Source organism: Molossus molossus, unplaced genomic scaffold (genome assembly GCF_014108415.1).
Source record: "Molossus molossus isolate mMolMol1 unplaced genomic scaffold, mMolMol1.p scaffold_m16_p_6, whole genome shotgun sequence".
In the NCBI taxonomy this organism is placed as follows: domain Eukaryota; kingdom Metazoa; phylum Chordata; class Mammalia; order Chiroptera; family Molossidae; genus Molossus; species Molossus molossus.
The window spans coordinates 97,731,488-97,754,302 of record NW_023425399.1 but is presented as its reverse complement, the minus strand read 5'-3'; the positions used below and the strand labels follow the sequence as shown (position 1 = coordinate 97,754,302).

General features: G+C 51.7%; 1 protein-coding gene across 1 annotated transcript in view; it reads left to right on the top strand.

Moving 5' to 3' along the window:
• The first annotated feature begins 11,411 nt into the window (after nucleotides 1–11,411).
• ZBTB7C (zinc finger and BTB domain containing 7C) overlaps nucleotides 11,412–22,815 on the top strand; it is an 84,408-nt gene continuing 73,004 nt past the window's right edge. The window contains exon 1 of the mRNA XM_036246033.1: nucleotides 11,412–11,759. The gene's annotated coding sequence lies outside the window, so the exon portion shown is untranslated. The remainder of the gene's footprint in view (nucleotides 11,760–22,815) is intronic.

Genomic DNA, 22,815 nt, shown 5'->3' with positions numbered 1-22,815 from the left:
ATTTGGAACATTCATCACCATCTTGTGCTGCCTGACACATGGTCCATGCTACGTCCATGCCTCCTCCCTGCCTCCCTCCCTCCCGCCTTCTTTCTTCCCTCCTCTCCTTCCTCCCTCCCTTTTCTTCCTTCCTTTCTTTCCTGTTGACCATGGCAGTGAGTTCCCTGGGCCTTTTCCATGCCCCAAACACTAGGCAGCCCCCAAGGAGGAAATCAGCCCCTCGCACCTCTGTGCCCTGCAGCATCCGACAAGGCAGAGAAGCAGAGTGTGGGTGCAGTCCCCTCCCCCCCCTCCCTAGCTGGCCTCAGGAAGGTCATCTAAACCTTCTTGGGCCTCAGTACCCCTGTCTATAATATGGACACACTCATATCTTGGGAGCTTGTAGGGATAAAATTTGCATATGTCTATAAAGCCTTTTGTATTTTATCTGACTCAAATGCTCAACAAATGGGAGGTGTTACTGGACCAACTACTGCTATTACTATTTTCTTGAACAAATGTAGATAATACATCTGGATAATATCAATTATATTTACTAAGCTATCCCTTTAAGGGCAAAGAGAACAGTAGGGGTAAGACGTTCAGGGTCCAGCGTTTTTGTGGAAGATCAGATGAGGCTGATGACTGACCACTGGACCTGGGCTCCAGGACCCAGCCCGGCTTCCGGTGCCTGCTGGCCCACGTGCGCCTGAAGGCGCCGGCCTCAGCGACTCCAGCCCTGGGCCCATTTCCGCTCTCGTAAATTGGGGGGCACAGTACTTCCCAGAGCACCAGGGCTGCTGAGAAGTAAACAAGCAGGTGCTTGTGAAGTGCTTAGCACAGTGCCTGGCACCCCACGTGCTTGAGGAGGGCTCCCTGGGATTATTTTCAAGTGTGTCCTATTTTACACAAGAGATGGTTCTGGAAAAGGGAAACCAGATCCCTTCATCCCACTACCTGCCTTCATCACTCCACTGAGGTTTTATCTTTCCCTCTGATCGGACTTGGAGGACAGCGACTTGAACACCTCGGCACCAGGTTTACCATCTCCTCCCAGCTCTGACAGCTCCTTGTCACACAGTGGGAAAGAAGAAACTTAGGGGTCACAAGTAATGATTCTTTATCTGTTCGCTAAATGTGGATTTGATCTGTCTATCATCTACCTATCACCTATCTGTCATCTATCACCTACCTATCATCTGTCTGTCATCTATCATCTGCCTATCATCTGCCATCTATCTATCATCTATCTACCATCTATCTACCATCTATCTATCATCTATCATCTTTCATCTATCAGTTATCTATTATTTATCATCTTTCATCTATTTATCTACTATCTATCTACCTACCTACCTACCTACCTACCTACCATCTATCTTAGAAGGGCCACATATAATTATTTCCTCTGTTCTTACCATGGGTAAAATATATATATAACTCACATGATAAATACTTTATATTTCTAGATGATGTCTACATTTCATGTGAATTTTATTTTTTGAATTCCTGGTTGTGGGGCGGGGCATCAGGAACTTTTTGAACGACCGATGAACACATGGGCTGTCTCTTCAGAAAAAGGACCATGCTCATACTCATACAACTTTACATAGGATTTAGCTGGGGGTTTGAGGGTCCTCTGAAGCCCATCAAGACACCCTGTTAAAGCCCCTGCTGAAACCAGAGCCCAGTGTCCCCGTGGAAATGACGCGTGTTCCAGTGGAGCAGGTGGCTGGTTGGGCCTGCATCCCCGGGTCCGTATATATGGGCTCCTCTCTGGCATGCCAGGCCCCAGCCACCTTCCACTGCATCGTGGGGCACCCACTGCTCTGGCCATTCCGGCTGGCCTTGGTCCCTCCCCTTGGCTTCACCTCGCGTTTGTCCCTCTGCTTCCCCACGCACTTACCTACACCGAACTCGCAGTGCTAATAACCTCTTCTGAGCAGTCGGAAGAGGATTCACAGAGAACATGGAACTGGAAGAGAGGCCCAGGGTTTAGAGGCACAAAAACAGTGAACAGCACTGAAACGTGAGCTCCTGGCGGGCAGAGTGGGACAGAGACAGAATGAGGCACCAGGCCTAATTCTTCCCTCCTGCCTGGCTGGAGATTGAGGAAGCCAGCAGCAGCAAAGCACCTTGGCCGGTGAATCAGAAATCCCTGGGTTCGAGTCCCAGCTCTGGCATTGACTAAGTGTATATAACCTTGGACCAGTCACGTGTCCATCAACAGTCCAGCCTCGATCTCCTTATCTTGAAAATGAGGGGTGGACATGCTGGTGGCGCTGTAGTAAAATTGACACTCTGGAGCATTGCAGGTGTCAGCCCAACTGTGCAGCCTTTTTGGAAAATGCAATTTAGCACTATATGTTAGGAGCCATGAAAATGCACACACCCCTTACCTCTCTCTTTTGAGAAGCTAATCAAAGGCAGTAATCAAAAATAGAAGGGAAGTATGCATAAGGGTGTTCACCGCAACATTATCTATAAAATAGAAACGCCCGAGTGTCCACGAGTAGGGAGTGGTCACGTGTGTAATGGTGTGTCCACTCAGTGGCCATCTACGCAGCTAGTAAAAATGGTTGAACCCTCCCTGGCCAGTTTGGCTCAGCAGTTGGAGCATCAGCCCACAGACTGAGGGCTCTCGGGTTCAATTCCCAGTCGAGGGCACGTACCTGGGTTGCAGATTCGATCTCCAGCCCTAGCTGGGGTCATGTGGGAAGCAAGCAGTTGATGTGTCTCTGTCACATCGATGTTTCTCTCTCTCTCCCTCCTTTCCTTCCATTCTATCTAAAAATCAATGAAAAAATATCCTCAAGTGAGGATTAGCAACAAGAATGGTGGATGCAGATAACATGCTTAAGGTACAATCCAGCAGCTGGAAAAACTCCCGCTCCCCACCCACCCCTCACCGCACACCTGAAGGTCAGTGGCAGTGTCTCTTCACAGCACAGACTCCCATCCAGGGGCCACTAACCAGCAAGGCCAAACCAACCAATTACCAGTCACCACGGCGTCTGCCACATCAGCACACACGCCCAGGAAGTCTGAAAATGGAGACTTGGGGTTCCGATTCTGATTGAGTGGGCCTGAGGTGCAGCCCAGGAACCTGCATTGTAACCATCTTTCCAGGAGAGTCTAGCGGAGGATGAGAAATCTGTACTCTGAGAACCATCACCACGCCTCAGCCACGGCCCCCCATACGCCCATACAGCACACAGTCCAGCTGTTACACCTTTTCATCAGTGAAACGTGAAGTCTTCATCAAGGACTTCCAAATTACATTTGTCCTTGAGCTCAGTGCTGGGTGAGACTGCTAACTGTGCCGGACAGACGGCTCTTTAGTCTCTGCTTTGCGATGCCCCAGACCACATCTGTAGCCTCCCCGAGGGCCTGGTCTACCTGTGTTACCGCTGTGATGATGAACAAATCTTACCTTCTGTCTCACTCTGGTTTCTCCTCCTTTATTTGAAGTCCAGAAATACTCTGAGCTACCTGAGGCACTTTCCCAGGATTAAAACAGACTTTTAGGGGTGGTCAGTGTGACCCGAGTTCAAGTCCTGGCTGTGGGCTGCCCTTCTGTACAAGGGGAATAACAATGTACTGACTCGTGGGATTGCTGAGAATTAAAAGAAATTATGCGTAAGAAGCTCTTCACAATCCTTGTGGCTATGATAATTATGATTATTTTCCTGTCCTTGGGGGTTAACAAGTGAGTCTTTTCTTTGATGTGGTTCTTATAGGAAGCCAAGTCCCTTGGTTTGTTTTTTGGGTTTTTTTTTTTTTTTTTGTATGTTTTTTTAAATACGTTTTTATTAATTTTTTTAGAGAGAGAAGAAAGGAGAGAGAGATAGATCAGCTGCCTCCTGCATGCCCCGCACTGGGGACCGAGCCCGAAACCAGGGCATGTGTCCTGACCGGGAATTGAACCGAGACCTCTCAGTCCATGGGACGACACTCAATCCACCGAGCCATACCAGCTGGGCCAAGTCCCTTGTTTTAACCTCCATTATGGCTGTTCGATTCTGCCCTTTCCCCCATCCACCCTGCAAGCCTGCCTTTGAACTTATGGAAAACTTCAGCTTCAGTGAGAAGGTCCCTGCCACCCTCACAATATGGTGCCGGTCACTGTGCTGACTCTGCAGTCTGGCTGGTTCGTCTGGCCCTGGGAAGGGCTGTGGGTTGGCCTAGCCATACTCAGTACCCTGGCAATGGCGCGCTGACCGCTCTAGCAGTGAGGCCTACCTCTGCTAGAACACACGAGAGCCAGTTCGAGCAGACGCTTTTCTGGAGGGTGTCAGGGCCCTGTTTGCTGCTTTATCCAACAGAGACACCGCTGGTCCACGCCCTTCCCCAGCTAGCACTCAGCAATCCAGCTCATTTGCCACCTTCTACTCGCCGGCCCTCCTCACACAGGACACCCATGTGGGTTCACCTACACACGCGCACACAGCCCCTCCCCACCTGTCCCGTCACTGTCACCGGGGAGATGTCAAACACCAGTGCAGGGACAACTGGGCACTCGGGAAGTATTTGTTATGCCCAAAAGTTCCCAAGAACCTGATCGGGTAATGGGGCCCTCACACATTTGCAGGGACTCGGGAGGGACAGGCCAGCTTTCACAATATTTAAATATTTACCAGAGGGAACTTGGGTCAAGGCCAGAGTTTGCCGCGAGGATAGCCCGGACCTCACCCCCAGTCTGCTTAGACCCACAGGGGCCTGTCTTGGAAGTGTCGTTTACTATTAGGCGAGTTAGTTGTTTGTCTAGGTTGAGGTTCTTAGTTATTGTTGGTTTTGGGGTTTTTTTGTTTGTTTTGTTTTCTGGGTATAAATGTCCCCTTACAGAAATGTTTCTCTAGAAGCACAGAGTTAAATCCTACCCTTGTTTTGCAGGTAAGCCCAGGTGACTGGCTAAGGAAGGAGCGCTCTGGGGGCACTGGGCAAGGAGGCAGGCAGACAGTATCCCATGGCACTGTGACCTTGGGCAAGTCACCTCCCCACCCTCAACCCCATATCCTCACTCTGTATGGGACTTGGACCTGTCCCTCTGACTTCATGGTGGATGGGTGTCTGGGTGTTGTATTTCCCTGGCAGGAAGGTCAGCTCCATGAGGGCCAAGAGATGTCCTTGTGTTTACCACTTCATAGTAAAGCCTAGAGTCGTGGGGTGGGGGGCACAGATGGGCAGTCAGTACATACCTATGACGGGAAGGGAAGGAGGGAAGAAAGGAAGCTAGAACTGCCTCCTCTGAGTGGTAGTGTCACCCCCTTCCCAGCCATTGCCCCACCCCATTGGCCAGGTCCTGGCTGATCTGTCTCTCTCCCCCAGGCTCCAGCCTACTCTGGTGGTGACAGGCCCAGTCACCCAGAGCCCAGCCAGGCCTAACTGAAGCTCTTGGCATCCTCCCTCCTCCTACCGTGGGTGCCTGACTGCACCACCCAGTGTAATCCGGGAGGGCGAGGCCTTGGCAGCCACAGGGCCCTCAGGCTGTGCGCAGAGGGCTGGGACCCTGCTCACTCACCCTGCCTATTGTGCAGCCAGCCCTTCCCACACCCCGGTCAGGCTGGGTACTTTCCCCTCACTTCCCCCACGGAGAACAATCCGTGCACCCTCTGCTTAGCGAGCACCTCCCTCCCAGGTCAGGACAAGCTCTGGCTGGTCTCCCTGCACCTGAGAAGGGGGAGGTGGTTTGAATAGCAGGGCCTCCCCTCTGGGCCTCACCCTCCAGCTCCCACAGGGCAGGTAGACAGAGGCCAGCTGGCCACAGGACTCGGCTTCTCTGATCACCTCTTGAAGAAATGGAGCAGTTTGGTCAAAGCACTTGGCATTGTGCCAGTGGGTTCCGGATGCCTGGGTCCACTCCCCTAAAACACCATGGCAGGGAAGTGTGGAGCACTGGCCACTAACAGAGCCGGATAACCTTTGCCCCCATGTGAAGGACTGTTGACACCTTGCTCAGACTCTATTCGCAGCTCCTCTGTGGTCCATGCTGAGCAGCAGAGAGCTCTCATTTCAGACCAGTATTTTAACACATTTCAGTGAGATCTGATCTGTGGATCAAAGTGATAGAGCTTGGTGATTCCAATCAAGTCCCTGTGCTAGAGGGCCGCAAAGGAAGAGGCCACTGTGTCCCTGAAGCGCCCCTTCCTCTTGCTCCAGCCAGCGGACTTTTCCCTGTTTTCCTCACAATTTAATCAAACATCTGTTGAGCACCTAAGAAGTGCTCAGTGGGATGTCAGGTGAAAACTGTGTTCAGTGCAGTGTAGACTGTTCACTCCAGCGAGACAGAGAGAGAGGGAGAGAGGAGGAGACAGGCTGAGACCAACCGCCCTGAACTGCTATGATGCTACAACTGTTAGCCGTCCAGTGCGGTGAGACTGTGAGCGACCTTCTCCTTCTGTCTCCCAAACGGCCTCTGGGATGGAAGAATTCCATATACATATTTTTAAAATACATTTTATATATATTAATATTCTCTTATAATTATATATCCATATATATATATATTTTTTTTTTTTTAAGAATTAAGATCACTAGAGTTTTTTATCCTTAATTTCAAAGGTCTCCATTCTGCCACTCACTCACTTTTTAATCTGGGTCTTAGTTTCTTCATCTGCACAGTGGGGAAGAAAATCCCTTCTTCTTCCTAGTTTGGGTGGTCATGCAGGTCAACCAGGACAAGAGGTGTAGAATGCCACTGAGACACTGGGCGAATAGAAGTTGACCTCATCGAAGGTCAGGCCCCCAGACCTGGTAGGCTGAGGGAACTGGCTGTTGGGGTGGAAATATCCAAATGAAATCAGCCCCAGCTTGGTCCTGTGCTGATTCTGTCCACGGTAGGAGCTGCTTTCTGTGGACAAGCCTCAGTCCCTGTGCTGGTGAAGCAGCAGGTGCTGGGGGGCTGGTGACCGCCCAGAGGCCTCAGTTCTCACAAGCTGGGCTTTCTAACAAGTCAGCAGGGCCAACCACAGAAGCAAAACCTTCTAAAGCCACCTCAAGTGCATCAGGGCCAGGATTCTCTTCGTTGGTTTAGCTGCAAATTCTTGGGGAATAAAGGCCAGCTTCAGATGTGCAGGGCTCTGGGTCATCTCACCCATTGTCCCTATCTACAGAGGCTAGAGCTGAGGATCTGGGAGGGTATGGGACATCCCCAAGGACACACAGCCCATCCATGTTAGCACCAGGACTAGATCGATTCTTCCTGTCTCCTAGATCTGGAGTTCTCTCAGCAAGCCTTCATCCCACATATACTTGCCAGGGGCCTACTGTATCCAGGTGCACACAGTGAAAAAGACATACTCGGTCCCTGCCCACAAGCAGCCTCCATTCTAGTGGGAAGGATGTAAAAAATAATTCAGTGTAAGCACATAGCTAAATAAAGGTATGCAAGTTGAATGTGCCTCTGAAATAGATAATGGGGGGGGGGCTCTCTGAGGAAGTAACATTTCTGCGGGACTTGACTGGGGGTGGAGGGGGAGCATGTCAGATCAATGAATTCCCACATGGAAAGTCCCACAACAGGAAGGAAACGGAACTTGGGAAGGTCTGCCAGTGCCGAGGTGGGGGGTGGGAAGCGGGGTGAGTGTGCAGACAGAGGCAGGACAGTTTAGGCAGGACATTTTAAGTGCCCTGTGACACAACCAAATGCACATTTTTAAGACGATTACTCAGGCAGTTGTGTGGCTCTGGGCTGAAAGAGCAGGACAGAAATGGGAGACCAGTTAGGAGGTTCCTACAGACCGGGAGGTGAAGGGGGTGTGGCTCAGCCTTGGGCAGTGGTGGAGGAGGTGGCAGGAAGAGGGAGGACGGGAGATCTATTTTGGACATAATCTTACAGAATGGATGGATTGGCTGCAGCGGGTTGTGGGGTGGGAAGAACAGGAGGCAGCAAGGTGACTCTGAGTTTCCTGCGGGAGTAACACTCAAGCCCAGTCCTGTGGACATTCTCTAGGGAGGACTTGCTGAAGTACTTTACCCAAGTCCAACCTCCCTCCCAGCCTCCTCCTGGCTAATAATAGCCTCTCAGTTCAGGAAAGGTCATTACTCTGCCTATTTAGCAGGTGGAAAAACTGAGGCATATATCAGCAAAGTAAACTGCTTCTTAGAGAACCAGTTGTAACCTGGCCAATGTGGCTCAGTGGTTGAGCATGGACCCATGCACCAAGAGGTCGCCGGTTCGATTCCCGATCAGGGCACTTGCCCAGGTTGTGGGCCCGATCCCCAGTGGGGGGCATGCAGAAGGAGACCAATTGTTCTCTCTCATCGATGTTTGTATCTCTCTCTTCCTTTCTCAAATCAATAAAGAAAAAAAAAAAGAGAACCAATTGTAGAAACTAAACAAAGAGCCAGAGCTGTAACCCCGGGCACAGCCTTTGGGTACCGGAGTCCTAAAGATGCAAGTGTCATATCCACTTTATGATTTATCAAGCCATGTGACCTTGAACAAATGACAAGACCTCTTTGTGTCTGTTTCCTCATCAGCAAAAAGGGGAAATAAGAAACTCTACCTCATGGGGTGGCTGCAAGATGAAGTGAGGGGTCGATCCTCAGTAGATATTGGTTATTACATTTGTAGATTGCACGGATCATCCCTGCACCCACCTCTTGATACAGGCGCTTTGACATTCTGGGATATGGATGTGCTCCTACAGAAGCCATCTGTGTGCCTGTGTCACACTGATGTCCAGAGGCCACCAAGGTTCAGGTGAAGACCGCAGCAGATTTGCTCACTGTGCTTCTGTTTGGCTTCTGAGCTAGGCTGTGCGGCTGCAGTGGGAGCTTTCATCCTCTCTGGAACAAGAGTGAGTTGTGGGTTTGGAGGCAGATGTGAAAAGCCAGGTGCGTGTAAGCCAGCCTGTTTCCCAGTGCTCTGAAGGGGGCGGGGCAGGGCGGGAGGGAGGGGGAGCAGAGGAGGGTGAGTAAGAGGGAGTAGGCCAAAGAGGGCCTAGGAAGGGACCACATCCCAAAAGGAAATGCACAATAACAGATCTAGAGCCTGGCCTGCGCAGAGCCCCTTCTGTGGGTGGCTTTGAGAGCCTCTTCTTTATGACTCCTTTATGGTCCTGTTCCCAGGAGGCAGCTGGCACTGGGCTGAGAACAGGGAGGTGAGGCTGGAGGGGTGGTGGGGCAGGGCTCCCCACTTTTTGCCCAGAGCCATTCTGAAGGGTGTGTGCCAACAGGGCACACACACAGTGATTAAGGAGGAGGGAGGAATGACATTCACTGTCCACTGTGGGACCCAGCCAGTGGGCTGGACAGTGGCCAGCTCTCCCCAGGCTCTTGGCCACACTATCATTGGCCTTGGCACCACCCACTGGCCTACTCAGAAACTCCTTCAGGTCCAGGGGCTGGAGCCCCACTAGGAGGGGCCACCTGGGGGCAGGCTGGGCTGGGCACTGCAACTCTCCTCCACCCCTCCCTGCAGCCTCCCTCCTCCACCAGCCCCTCTGCCCACATCCAGCTCCAACTGGGTTTGAAAGAGGTGCTCCAATCCTCCCTCCCTCCCTCTTAAGCAGGCCTTACCCTGCACTCTCTCCTTCAGCTGGAAGCTGTATCCATAAACTGGTTTCACCCTGTAGATCCCAGCTTGATACTTTATCCACTGGGACAACCCTCTAAACCATGCCAGCTGCCCCCTCTCCCAGCCTTTCCTCCCCCACCTGACATGCCCTCCTTGCCTAGCCCATCTCCTGGAACCCTCTCCAGATGAGCCCTGTCTTCGTGACTGTTCTGGGCTCCTTATCTGCTCTGCAGAATGAGTGCCCTGCCCTTAATGGACCTCACACAGTGCAGTGTGTACCCTGCCCCACACTGACCAGCCAGCTGTGCTTTATCTTTCCACAAGACAGGAGGCTCCGAGGGCGGCACCCCACTGTACCCGCCCCACCCACCTCCACCCAGGCCATTGGGGCAAACCCTATGGTGTACAACAGTCTTTTCTGGGTTGATACTAATTCCATCCAGGTCATGTGTTGGCACATTTATCTACCTGGTCTGGGAGTGGAGTGTGGAGTTATGCTTGATTGGATATTTAATTAGTGACTTTGTGAACAAAGGGATTTGACTTTTCATTCTTTGTCTTGGGTGTTCCGGGAGTACATGGGTTTTGATAAAAAGCTATGGAGTCATCCAATTTTGGAAACTGTCCACCTGTTCTGATTAAGCACCTCCCCTTCTGACTTTCAGTGCCTAATTCCCTGATTTACCACCCCTTCCCACCCTCCCTGACTGCAAACCTCTCTGTCCCCTCACGAAGCCATTTGTGGTCCTCCCACCATAGCAAGGAGGGTCTGGCCCCTTGTGAAGACCCCCCCCCCCCCCGCTATGGGAATGCACAGTTTTAGAATCGCAGAGAGAGACCCTTCCTGCCTTACCGAAACAATTTTGCTTGCCTGGCACAGGCTCTGTGCAGGGCGTGCCCCACAAAGGAATGAATCACTAACACTGGGATTTCAGGCAGGGGGGCACCTGTTGAAGGAGATACTTTCGTCTGAACCATTGTCCTGGGGTTCTGCAAATCAGAGCCCAGTCCTTGTCCTCCATGGACCTCTGGGATTTACTGTTGGATTTGGGGTGCTTTCAGACTTGCGGCCTGTCCCTGTAAGAACGGCAGAGGCCACAGAAGGCCAGGCCTCTCATTTGATTTGCGCTGATTCTCTGTGGCACACAGGGCAGCTGGTCACAGGGAAGAACTTCCCCTGGCTCCTCCCCCACTTCTGAGAACAGCCAGCCTAAGTACCAAGGAGTTAATGGTGATTTCTCCCAGGTGAAGGTCAGCTCCCGGGAAAGAGAACTGACAGCAGCTGGAGCGTCCCCTCTGGCAGTTTTCAAAAAGGGTGTGGGGGTTTCAAGGAACAGCTTGGGAGAGGGTGCTCTGGCCACGCCTCTCTGTGATTGGCAGTTGGCCCACCTCAAATGTGAACTGTTGGATCTCTGGTTGGCGGTTCTGAGTCAGTCTTAGAACCAAGGCAACGCAAAGGAGAGCCCGTACGGTTTGTGATTGTTGGCAGAGGAGTGTCAGAGGGGCCCCCACCTCAGGCCTCACACTCCACCTGGCCGAGCCCAGCTGGGCACCCTGCTGGAGGGGGCTGCCCTTCTGGTCTTCCCTCCAGCCTTCTCTTTTTTATTTGCCACCTGATGCTTTCTGTGCAGTGTTTGATTTGGTTACGTTACACTCACGACTCTTTAAGGAGAAACATAATTCTAGTAATTTTATTGGGCTCAGGTTTCAGGCAAATGGAAATAAAATTGCCTCTAAAAATAACAGACACGCAGAATTGAATAAAACAATAAAAATAAAAAGCCGCCCCTGATTTGAGATAAGTGGTAAATCATTTTGTGAAATAGTGGAGAAGAAAATAAACGGAGAACCCAGAAGAAAAGGGGCGGTTTGGGTGTGTGGTGGTGGTAGGGGGGTCGGGGGCGGGGGGAGGTCTTCCATCACCTCTGCTTTCATGTCGTCTTTACCCTTACCAAGGAGCTTAATCTGGGTGTCATAAAGTGAGGCACAAAGCGCGCCTGTGAAATCGGTCCTTATCCCGAGCTCCACAGTACAGGTGGACGAAAGGGGCTGCCTGCCAAATACTTCTGGTTGGAGGGAGGGGTGGGAGTGCTTTCTCAAACCACTCCTGGAATGGCTAAACTCGCCCAGCGCGAATCAATGACAACCTCCCGCCGGCTGCAGCAGGCTCCCTGAGCTGCGCTGCCGCGTGGATTCCCAGCCCGGGACCCTGGCGGCGCTCAGGACACGGGCACGACCGCGGCGTCCCCGGGGCGGCCAGGTGGGTCTCGGGCGGCCTCGGCTGGGAGCGGGTGTGATCCGGGCTGCGGGGAACCAGGTGGCCAGGCTGTGGGGAGGGGGTGGGGAGGAACCCGTGCGGGAGTCCTGGAGAACTCGCGAGCTCCGGCTGCGGCGCCCCTCCCGCCGGCCTGCGGGCATTCCCGCTCCCCGCTGCGGGGACCCTGTGGCCCGGGTGGCGGCAGCCGCAGGCGCTCGCTGGGCGGCGTCTGCAAAATGTTCAAACCCGCGCCAGAGCTGGAGCCGAGCGTGCTGGGGACCCGGGGCTGGAGCCCCAGAGCTGATGGAGAGGCGTGAGCCGCGCACCTCCCAGCGAAATGCGAGAAAGACTCTGGAACTCGGCACGAAGCAACTCTCTTTGCTCGCCCGTTGCCCGTGGCCCTCTTGGGCAGGCTTTGGGGGGCAGGGGAGTGCGAGGGCACTCCGGAAGGTAATGGTGGATACATATTGTGAGTTTACCGACCCCCCCCCCCCAGCCTGGCCCTCCCCAGTGTCAGCGCAAAACTTGGAGTTGGGGGCGAAGTCATAGCTACTCCTGGCACAAGTCGAGGTCTGGGCAGGGGCAGGAATGAACGAGGGTTGGCAGACGTCTCCGCGAGCCAGAGGGAGTCCGTGGCGGACCCGGGCTTGAATCGCCGGCTGAACTGGGCGAGTGGGGGACACGTCCCTTCGCTCGAACCAGGTTGTGGGTGGGAGGTAACAACTCCCTTCCGGCAATCCAGTCAACCAAGGGTATCCCGGCTCCCGGGGCAGCCAGAGGGTAGAAGTTGGGGGAGGGGGCAGGGACGGGCTCCGCGCACCTCCATACCCGCGTCGGGATCCGGAGCCGCTGACTCCCTGCAGCTGGGCGCAGCGGCTGGCCTGGGAAGGACTCAAAGAGCCCGAAACCCCTGGCACCCCAGCGCAGGGCATCTAGTGCCCGGCAGTGGTCTTCGTGCTTAGTGAGGGCTGTGGGGGGTCCCGGTGGTTCCGGTGTCCCAGTCTCTGGCTTCGGTGGTCCGGGTTGTGCGCTGTAGGCCCGGTGGTCAGGGGACTGCTGCCCTCTTTCTTTTAACCCCCGGTACTGGGCTCTGCACACAGGAGGCAGCCCCGTTCCCGAGATTCACTGGCGGACTGACCAGTGGCATACCCCTTCCAATCCCTCTAAATGTAAAAGTTTGAAAATGCAAAAGAGGTGGTTGAAACAATCGGGCAGTTTTTTCCAGATTCGAAAGAAGGTTGGGGTAGGGGGTTGGGGCGGCAAAGGCCCTGCCAGGTTCAAGTTTCAGCTCCACTCCTCCACTCAGTTAAGTCCTGGGGGATTTAAAAGGTTCAGGAACCTCCTTTGGCTAGATCTCCAGGAAAGGAAAGTAACCTGGGAGCCACCCTCTCCCCGTAAGGCCCAACCTGGGCTGAAAGGTAAAGAAACCTCTCCCCCAAATCCTGCTGAGCAGTCAGCCAGCCTCTGCTCCATTTCTCAGGGTATGGTGTTTGGTACTGTTTCCTAAGCTCCCCAAACCACCACTCTAAGGACCATGCAAGGACCAATGTCTCATCATCCTCAGTTTATAGATGAGGGACTGAGGTCCAAGGGGCCAGGTAAATTCAGTGCTCCTTACACAGAACCATGGGACACCAGTGTCACACAGGCCCTGAGGCCACCAGCTTGAGTCACAGAACTCAAGGCTTCACCTGCTATGTCAGTGCTGAGAAATAAACCAGAGAGAAGAAAGGCAGGAGAAAAGGGGTGGGACATTCAGGGGCCACCTGCCCCGTGCCAGACACTGGACTTGGCATACATTATCCCTTCTAACCCACATAGCCTGTAAGGTAGGAATCATTAGACCCACTTTGCAGATGAGGAAACTCAAGCTAGTAAGTGACAGAGTGGGAAATCAAAGCTACCCATTATACCACACGTCTTATAGAATCTTACACTTTAGTTGGGGAGACAAGAATCACTCTGGTATAATTAATTATAGCACAACACAAAATAGTATGTAAAATAGTATTACACAGAATATTAACTTTTTTGAATCTCGGTTTCTTTCCATTCAATCAATCAATCAGTCATTTATTTGACAATGATTGCATTGTCTAGTGGGTGGTTCCAGGCACTATGCTAAATGCTGGGCATACATGGGTATACCTGATTGATCCCTGGCCCCTGTGAATGGGAATACTAATAGTAATTGTACATCCCTCAGAGGGTATTGATTGAGTGAATGAGATGAGATAGTATGTGGAAAGGTGTTACAAAAGCATTTCCATGGGGAAGGAAAAACAGCAGGAGGGCTAGGTGAAGAGGAGGGACAGGCAGTAGGAATGATGAGCTGTCCCCATGTTATAGTCAGGAGGACTCATCCCTGGTTCCAGGGGACACTGTGAAGTACACATGGTGTCCATGATGCTGATTGAGCCCCTGCTGTTCGGATTATCGGCTTATGATTGTGGGTTCCAAGATGGGCCTTTAGTTTGGGCGCATCCCAGCTAGAAATGACAAGAGCCCCTGTGCAGCCTCCCAAAGGACAGTCTCCTGTCTGGAGCAGTGCCAGCCGGGCTGAGACTCCCCCCGAGGATCACCCTCCTAATGCATCAGCCACGTTCCTCAGTGGCCATGATGACTTGCCACACTTACAGGCCTGGAGCTGAAGCTCTGAGCTCCTTATCCTAGCATAGGAGAAGCTTGTCCATGTCCACATGACTTGGTAGCAAAGCCAGTTCTGGAACCCAGGTCTCTTGGCGGTCCACGGTCCTCAGAGCAGCTCACAGCGGCCTGCCAGCACATTTTTGGGGTCCCCTGAAAGGACTATGCTACATTCGCTTATGTGTCTACTTATAGGGCTCCTATCCATCTCCGTTTCAGCTGATCTGACATACCTGTCCTAATAAAGTGGTGTCCGAGGGATCTCTAAGACAGAACAGCCATAAATATTCTGGGACATTTGGCCTGTTAACTCTCCTTCCAACTTGAGTGGTGTAATAGGTGTAAGATAACTACACCTAAATTAACTATCACTTTGGTGAGGAAGGTGCACTGATAAATCTTGCCTTGAAGCTAAACCCATCTGAGTGATGCTCTAGGGCTTTCCTTCAGAATTGACACCAACTCCTTTGGGGAGAGCAGTTTTCCTTCTTCTTCCTTAAAAAAAAAAAAAGCCACAAGAACATATTGTATTTCATGTTGATGTCGTGGTGCCAGAGAAAGGGCACTTTTCTCCCGATATCGAGATTATCAGCTTGGTAGCGGTGAGCGGCCGCCCGGCTGTCCCGTGTCGTGTTCACAGCAGTGGCACAGGTGTATCTCTGCGTGGCGGCATTTGTGTGCCCAGGCCTTGCCCAGTTGTGCAGCCCTCCAGGTTGGGCCAGGGAGAGAGCTGTTCAGTTTATTTTCCTGTGGCCGGGAACTGCGGAGATGAATCGAGGGAGGAGAATCTGGGGTTGAGAGAGATTGCCAAGAGCAATTTGGAGTCTCCTTATATTAGTCAGAGATTGTGTTTTTCCTTTCTGGAGCCGCCCGCTTCATAGTAACTTCCACGAAGGATTTTTTTCCATCTTTGAGTGAGTGTGTGTGTGTGTGTGTGTGTGTACACACTTGTTAGTTTTTGTTTTGATTTTTAACTTATTGGACTTCTCATGACTTAGCAAAGAAAAAAGAAAAGAAAAAGCTTGGGGAATGGGGTGATGAAACAGGCCCTTTATACAATGCATTCTTTATGTCATTGCTTAATAAATTTGAATACTGATAGACCCGAGGTACCATGATGGAGTGAGATGGGTAATTCTTTGAAGGGAGGGTTCATCTCCAGTGGAGCAACATTGCAGCATAATTAAACTTTCCCTCTGTACCTCTTGAGTCTTTGTTGAGAAAAAGAGGAATGTGTGTTCTCTTCTCTCATACTTCCTTTTATTCCATCTGGGAGGCCCCTCCATCTGGGCCTTGCTTGGAAGGGGACCAGCCAGAGTGGGCCTCCTCCTCTCTCTGTCCCCCCTGCACCCCTCCACCGTGCAGGAGGCCCGCTAGTGAGAAGGAAGCTTTCCCCTCAGGTAGGAGATCTTCCCCAGTGGTGACCTGGCTAGGGGGCCTCATGGGATGCAGAATAGGACAGCTGGCATGACCGAAGCCTGCCCCGCCTCGGGCAGGAACCGAGGGTGGGTGGTTCCGCACTACTCAAGCAGTGAGTCCACCCCCTGAACAAATTGACTGGGGCAACACCAAGACTCTGGACTGGAAGGATGCCTGATAGTAGAACACCTGATCTGTGTCGGCTTTTTCAAATTAGATACAAACCAGAAACAAATGTACATGCACCCCTTCCAAATGATAGCACAGACATGACCTTGACCTTCTGGAAAAGTCTGCCTTGCCTACACACACATAGGTGCACACATACACCTGGGCTCTTGCTGGTTTGGCTGTGGATTCTGGCTGACAGTTCTGTTAAGTTGTCTCTGGAGATAGCAGGTTGGCCCATTGGTCTTTGTGGAGTTACTGGAGAGGTGACATGACTAGTTCCTGTTGACACCTACCTTCCGAAGCCCTGGGGAGGTCTCACAGAGGATGCCTCTGTTAAGCAGAACCTAACAGGAACTTTTCTAAGTTGTTTTTTATTTATTTTTTAAATGTTTTTATTTATTTTAGTGAGATAAGAAGGGAGAGAGATAGAAACATCAGTGTTAGAGAAACATCTATCGGCTGCCTCCTGCACGCCCCCTACTGGAGATCGAGCCTGCAACCTGGGTGACCTTCAGTCCACTGAGCCACACAGGCCAGGCTCTAAGTTGTTTTTTATGTAACAGCTTTATTGAGATGTAATTTACATAACATACAATTCACCCATTTAAAGTGTACAACTCAGTGGTTTTTAGTATATGTACAAAATTGTGCGATCATTACGACAACCAATTTTAGAATATTTTTATCACTCCAGAAAGAACCCTATACCCATTAGCAGTTATTCCTCATTTCACCCCAAATCCCCAGTCCTAGGTCATCAATAATGTACTGTCTGTTTCTGTACAGATTTGCCTGTCCTGGACAGTTCATATCAATAAAATCATAATAATATGTGTCCCTTTATAACTAACTTCTTTCACGTCCCGTGTTTTCAAAGTTCATCTACTTTGTAGCCTATATCAGTGCTTCATTGCTTTTTATATCTGAATAATATTCCTGTATGGCTGTGCCACATTTTGTTCATCAGTTGATAGATGTTTGGGTTGTTTCCATGTTTGGCTTTTGTAAAAAATACCGCTGCGACCATTCGTGTGCAAGTGTTTGTGTGGACTTAGGTGAGCTTTTCTCTTGGATATAGTCCTCAAGGTGGAATTGCTGGGTCACAGGGTGACTCTGTGTTCTGTCACTTGGGAAACCGCCGACTGTTTTCACAGTGGCTGCACCAGTTTGCATTCCCATCAGCAGTGTGCGAGGGTTCCAGTTCCTCATCATCTTCACCAACACAGGCTGATACTGTTCGCCTCTTTATTATAGCCGTCCTGTTTCAAAGGGTTTATATGCTCAAGGAAGCAACACCAAGAACTATTCTGGAATGAGCTGAGTCACATTGGCTGGCCATGTCCTTGGTGAGGGCCTGGTGTCCCCTCTGCAAGTCCCCACGCTCTCACCAGCTTCCCCCCTGAGATTCCAGAGGGCAGAGCCGGGTCCCACAGTATGACACACGCATTGCTGCTCTGACTCTGTGCTCCTGAGGGATGCGCAAATGCTCCAGAGGCTGGCAGGGGCTGTGCCCTCCACCCCGTCCTGTGCAGACTGCTGATCATAAGCCAGGTCCTGGGAGGGGACGGAATTGACCTGAAGGGAAATGAATGTGACATTCTTCGACATGCTGTTCAATGTTTGGGACTTTGAGTGGAGATCTGAATACGATTCTAACCTTTTTATTCCCTTGAATCACCCCTTGGGGACCACAAAGAAAGCTGTTGGAGCCCTGACATCTTAGCCAGGGATCAACTGGTTAGTGCAAGGTCACCTCGTCCCTTTCTTGTCAGGGCCTTGAGCTGGTGGCCAGATCGATTGATTTATCCAGAATTGCTTGGTGCAGCTGGGTGTTCCGTGTTCACTGGTATTTTAGCCCCACGATAAATCATTTTATCCCATTGTTACATCTGGGGGACTGACTGGGGTAACACTCCTCACAAAGGTACATTTGAACCAAGTGATACAGAGGGAGACTCACCCAGCTTGAAAGACTATGAAAGATTACAAAGAACTACCCTTTCAGCAGAACATGCTGGAGTGGTCAGTAGCCAGTCTGTGGCATCGTGTTCAATATAATCAAACCTCAGTCCCAGAAATCAATTCCAACAGCTTCTTGGAAGTCATTGTCATAAAATGTGACCTGTATGACCCCCAGATCAGCTGACATCAGGCTCTGCTACTCATTTACTCTTTACCTTCAAACTGGTACTTCATCCAGCAATTCCTAAAGCTGAGTGCAGGTCGCCATCACCTATGAAACCCTTTAAGAGGATAACAGGTGCCCAGGCCCCACCCAAGAAGCCTTGAAGTAGAATCTCAGGGGAGGAGGAGACCAGGCACCAGAGGTGGTTGTGATGAAGTGTGAGAACACAGGTTGACCTCTCTGGGCCTCAGTTCCCTTACTCAAAATGAGGAGTTGGATTAGACTGATATTCTCCAAAGGGATTCACCAAGCTGATTCAAACAGAACAGGTCTGTGAGGGTCTGTTGTCTTACAAAATTGTATTTGTATAAGGTGGATCTTGCTGCAGGGGGAAAATCAGAGCACCCTTGAGGAGATGGTGTCGGAAGTTCATCTATGACAGTTCTGAGTGTCACATTCCCCAAGGACAATTGTCCCAACTTCTTGGAGGAGGATTTAGCAGGAGTCATGCCCATGGCAGCCACTTAATAATGGAGGTACGCTCTTTGAGGGCAGGGCCTCTGCTGCCCTGGCTGGCCCGGTGCACAGCTGTGAGGTGGTAGAATTTGACTTGGCACCCCGTTCTTCTCCCATCCCCCGTGGCACCCCTACCCACTTCCCTCGAGGCTCCCAGCTTTCCTGTCTTTCTTCTACCACTTCTAATAGTAGCCCAGAGTGTCTTTCTTTTATTTATTTTTTCGTTTACCCATTGAACCAGCATTTTCCAAATACCTCCTATAAATGACAAACTAATAAACATTCCACTTCTGTCCTCGAATCATGTGCCTAAACATTTTAACCAGAGAAGCAGCCAGCCCGAGGCTAATGCCCAGAGGTGCGATTTCAGGGCTCCTTGATTTGAATGAAGGACTGTTTGGGAGAGGCCTGAATTCAAGGCAGGTAGGGAGAGCCACCCCACCTCCAACCCTGTCTGCAAACTCTGTTCCCCCACCCTCCCCTACTGCTCAAAAAATGCTTCTGTCATCCCTGGTCTCAGAGCTGTGCTCTCCTCAACTGCCACCTGCTCGGCTTGGGGCGGGCAGTTTATTCAGAGATCCGAGCTCCAGGCTGCAGCCCTTGGCTCCCGCCCCATAACCCTGACTGGACAAGTCACAGGACAGCTGTGCTCTAAGGGCTGAAATAATCACTGTTTATTGAAGCTGTCGCGGAGGGGCGGGCGTGGGGCGGAGGAGGGACGGAAGGGTCGCATTTCGTCCTTCCAACAGGGGAAGCCAGGTGAGACCCGGGAGCTGTCCCGCCCTCCCTGGTGAACGCACACACAATGGCATTAGAACTGCTGCTTTGGGGTGTTTGGAGAGATTTTTTTTTTTAATGAAGGAAGAACCTTGAAGATGCATTTGAAAAGGGATTAATGTCTCTGTGGCCTGGACCTGCCGAGGAGGAGAAACTCTAGAAGGATGGAAGTCACAATAAAAGGAAGCGGGCATGATCGGCTGCCTCCCGCTGAATGAATGGCGAGGCCTCCTCGGTTGGCAGCTTAGAGGGGAAAAGACTTGGGGTAGATTGCTGGGCATTGCTGTATTTCCCTTTGGAGTGTGTGCGTGTGTGTGTGTGTGTGTCCCCTTTGTGGAAGCTCCACGCCAGGAATATTCACTGCCTAAGCTTTGGGGTTCTCATCAGGTGACAGGGACACTGGGAAGTTAGGAGCCACTGACTGTGTCTTCAACCTCTAGTTTTTCATTACTGCCTTGAACTTTTTTTTTTTTTTTTTGGCAGAGGGCAGTGAAACAGATATTTATAGTAAACATTTTCCCCTGGTATTTTCTTGCTGTTCTTTTACTGCTCGAATCCACCCCCCCCACACACACACCCGCCTGCCCACCGTGTTCCCACATCACCCCACCCCAAGCTCTTAGCATCTCTTAGAAACTCTTGTTTCATTCTCTCTTTCTGACCTAGTTATTGGGAGAGAGCCAATTTTTTTTTTTATCCTCACCCGAGGACATTTTTCCATTTTTTGTTCAGATAGAGTAGGAAGGAGAGAGAGGGAAAGAGAGAGAGAGAAACATCAATGTGAAAGGGACACATCGAGTGGCTGCCTCCCACAGGGCCCAACCAGGGCCAGGGACAAACTGCAACCGAGGTACATGCCCTTAGCAGGAACTGAACCCCGGTCTCTCTGGACCTCAGGTCGAAGCTCTAACCGCTGAGCCAAACCGGCCAGGGCGAGAGCCAATTCTTTATACTTTGCAGTGAGTTGTGTGAGACACGGGCTGCCGTGGTAACCCTTCGCGGGTGCCTGTCTTTCAAAGAGGAGGCAGTGGGCACGCGTGTGTGCTGGCGGGGCCTCGGGCTGGAGAACACAGCCGTGTGGGAATGAGGCTTCCTGGACGCTTGCTCCTCAAGCGTTGGCACCTGCTTGTGAGGCCTCGGCACAGACTGGCAGGGTTGTGGGGGAGTGAATTGAGAGGAGGGTGAGTGAGCAGAATGGGGGTGCCTGGGGGAGGACTATCAGTTGGGGTGTGTTGTAGGAGAACCAGGGGCTTCGAAAGGACATGCTGGACTGAATAACAGACCAGAGGTTGATGTTCAGGATTGGAAATGAATGGAGTACATGCAGGAATGGAGCTGAAGGTGTGCTCCAGAGTACATGGCCTCGGGGCGGTGGGCCCCTCGGCTGGGCAGCGGGCCCTGGCTGGCCGTCACGCACACCCATGTGGGGTCCTCAGCTCCTCGGCCTCCTCCTCTAGCCCTCCTTCCCTTGTCAGGGCTCCCTGCAAAGGGGCACCTCCCTGGCCCTTCTCTCCCCCCTCCTCCCTTCTCCCATGGTGCACCCTCTGAGTGAACCTGGCCTCCAGCGCTTGGAAGCCTTTTCGATAACACAGTAACGCGGTGAACTCTTAGCAGACCCAGGCAGCGGAGAGGGGCTATCAGCCAGCTCGAGCCCATGCTGAGATGAAAGGCCAGGCCAAGCGAGCCTTATTTGAGGGAGCCAGGAGAGGATGGGTAGGGCCCTGGGATGAGAAACGTTGGCCCACAGGGCCTTCCCTTCAGCCAGTGGGGCCCTGCAGGTCCATGGTCAGCAAGTACAAAGGCAGCCCCTCCTATGTGCCATGCCCGTCCTGGCCCCGGCCCTCTGGCCCCTTCCTTCCAAAGGGGTGTCATTTATTTACCCAGTTAAGACCAGAATTTGAAAATGAAGCAAGATTCTATAGCCTCAAGTGTTACACTCAGCGAAGTGGTCTGGAAAGACAGGGCTGTCTTTCGGAGTCAGGGCAGGGGATGAGGGGCAGAGGGCTCGGGGGTGTGCTCACCGAGGTGTTCTGAGCTGGGGCTGAAGACCAGCAACGTGACACAGCCTCTGTGCAAGCAGGGCGGGGTTCAAGTCCCAGGCTCTGTGGCCTTGGGCTAGGCACTTAACCTCTCTGTGCTACAGTTTCACTGTTTGTTAAATGGGGGTGGCACTTCACAGGATTGTTGTGAGGACTGAATTAGGGAACCCTCTGTGCCAGCCTGTAAGTGTGGGCCTTCGCCATTTGGACAGGACAAGCTGTGATGCGTCACAATGGCCCATTCCAGGCAGGGTTCCAGGGAACGTGAAGCTGGATGGGGGATCGCCCCTGGGGATTGAACTGTCCGACTCTCGGAAATAGCTGAGCAGTGTCCTGTGGAAGGCAGCGGAGGCATACATCCACACTTGGTTTCAGATGACTGGACTCAAGCGCCACTGTGGTCACACGGGGCAGGGCTGGGCTCTGAGCCTGCTCTTATTTTTATATATATATATATATATATATATATATTTTTTTTTTTTATCCTCACCCGAGGACATTTTTCCATTTTTTGTTCAGGTAGAGTGGGAGGGACAGAGAGGAACAGAGAGAGAGAGAAACATCGATGTGAAAGGGACACATCGAGTGGCTGCCACCCGCACGACCAACCAGGGCCGGGGACGAACTGCAACCGAGGTACGTGCCCTTAGCGGGAACCGAACCCGGGTCTCTCCAGACTGCAGGCCGACGCTCTAACCGCTGAGCCAAACCGGCCAGGGCTCTGAGCCTGCTTTGATGGGGACAGAGTGAGGCAGCGCACCAGGGCTGTCCTTAAGACCTAGGATACCGCCCTGGCCGGTTTGGCTCAGCGGTTAGAGCATCGACCTGCGGTCCGGAGAGACCCGGGTTCGGTTCCCGCTAAGGGCACGTACTTCGGTTGCAGTTTGTCCCCGGCCCTGGTTGGTTGTGCGGGTGGCAGCCACTCGATGTGTCCCTTTCACGTAGATGTTTCTCTCTCTCTCTCTCTCTTCCTCTTTCTCCCTCCCACTGTATCTGTGCAAAAAATGGGAAAAAATGTCCTCGGGTGAGGATAAAAAAAAAAAAAAGACCTAGGATACCAGGGGATAGATTAAAGTTACAGTTATTCAGGTGTGTTTAATAAGAAACTCCTTAGATCTATGTATGATAAAATCCCGGCCTGCTCTTAGATTGAGTCTGTGTATCAGCGATACTGAACAATTACCATAGTCACAGTAATTATTACCAGGTGTCAAATCAGAGCAGGTAATAATGGGGGGAAGAGGGGAAAATCAACATGAGAAGTAATAAAGAAAATAGAAAACATCAGTATGTAAACTTTTAGATGCTATCCTTTGAGGAGATCAAATGTGATAAAAATAATGTGTCCCCAAACAGTGGCCCTGGC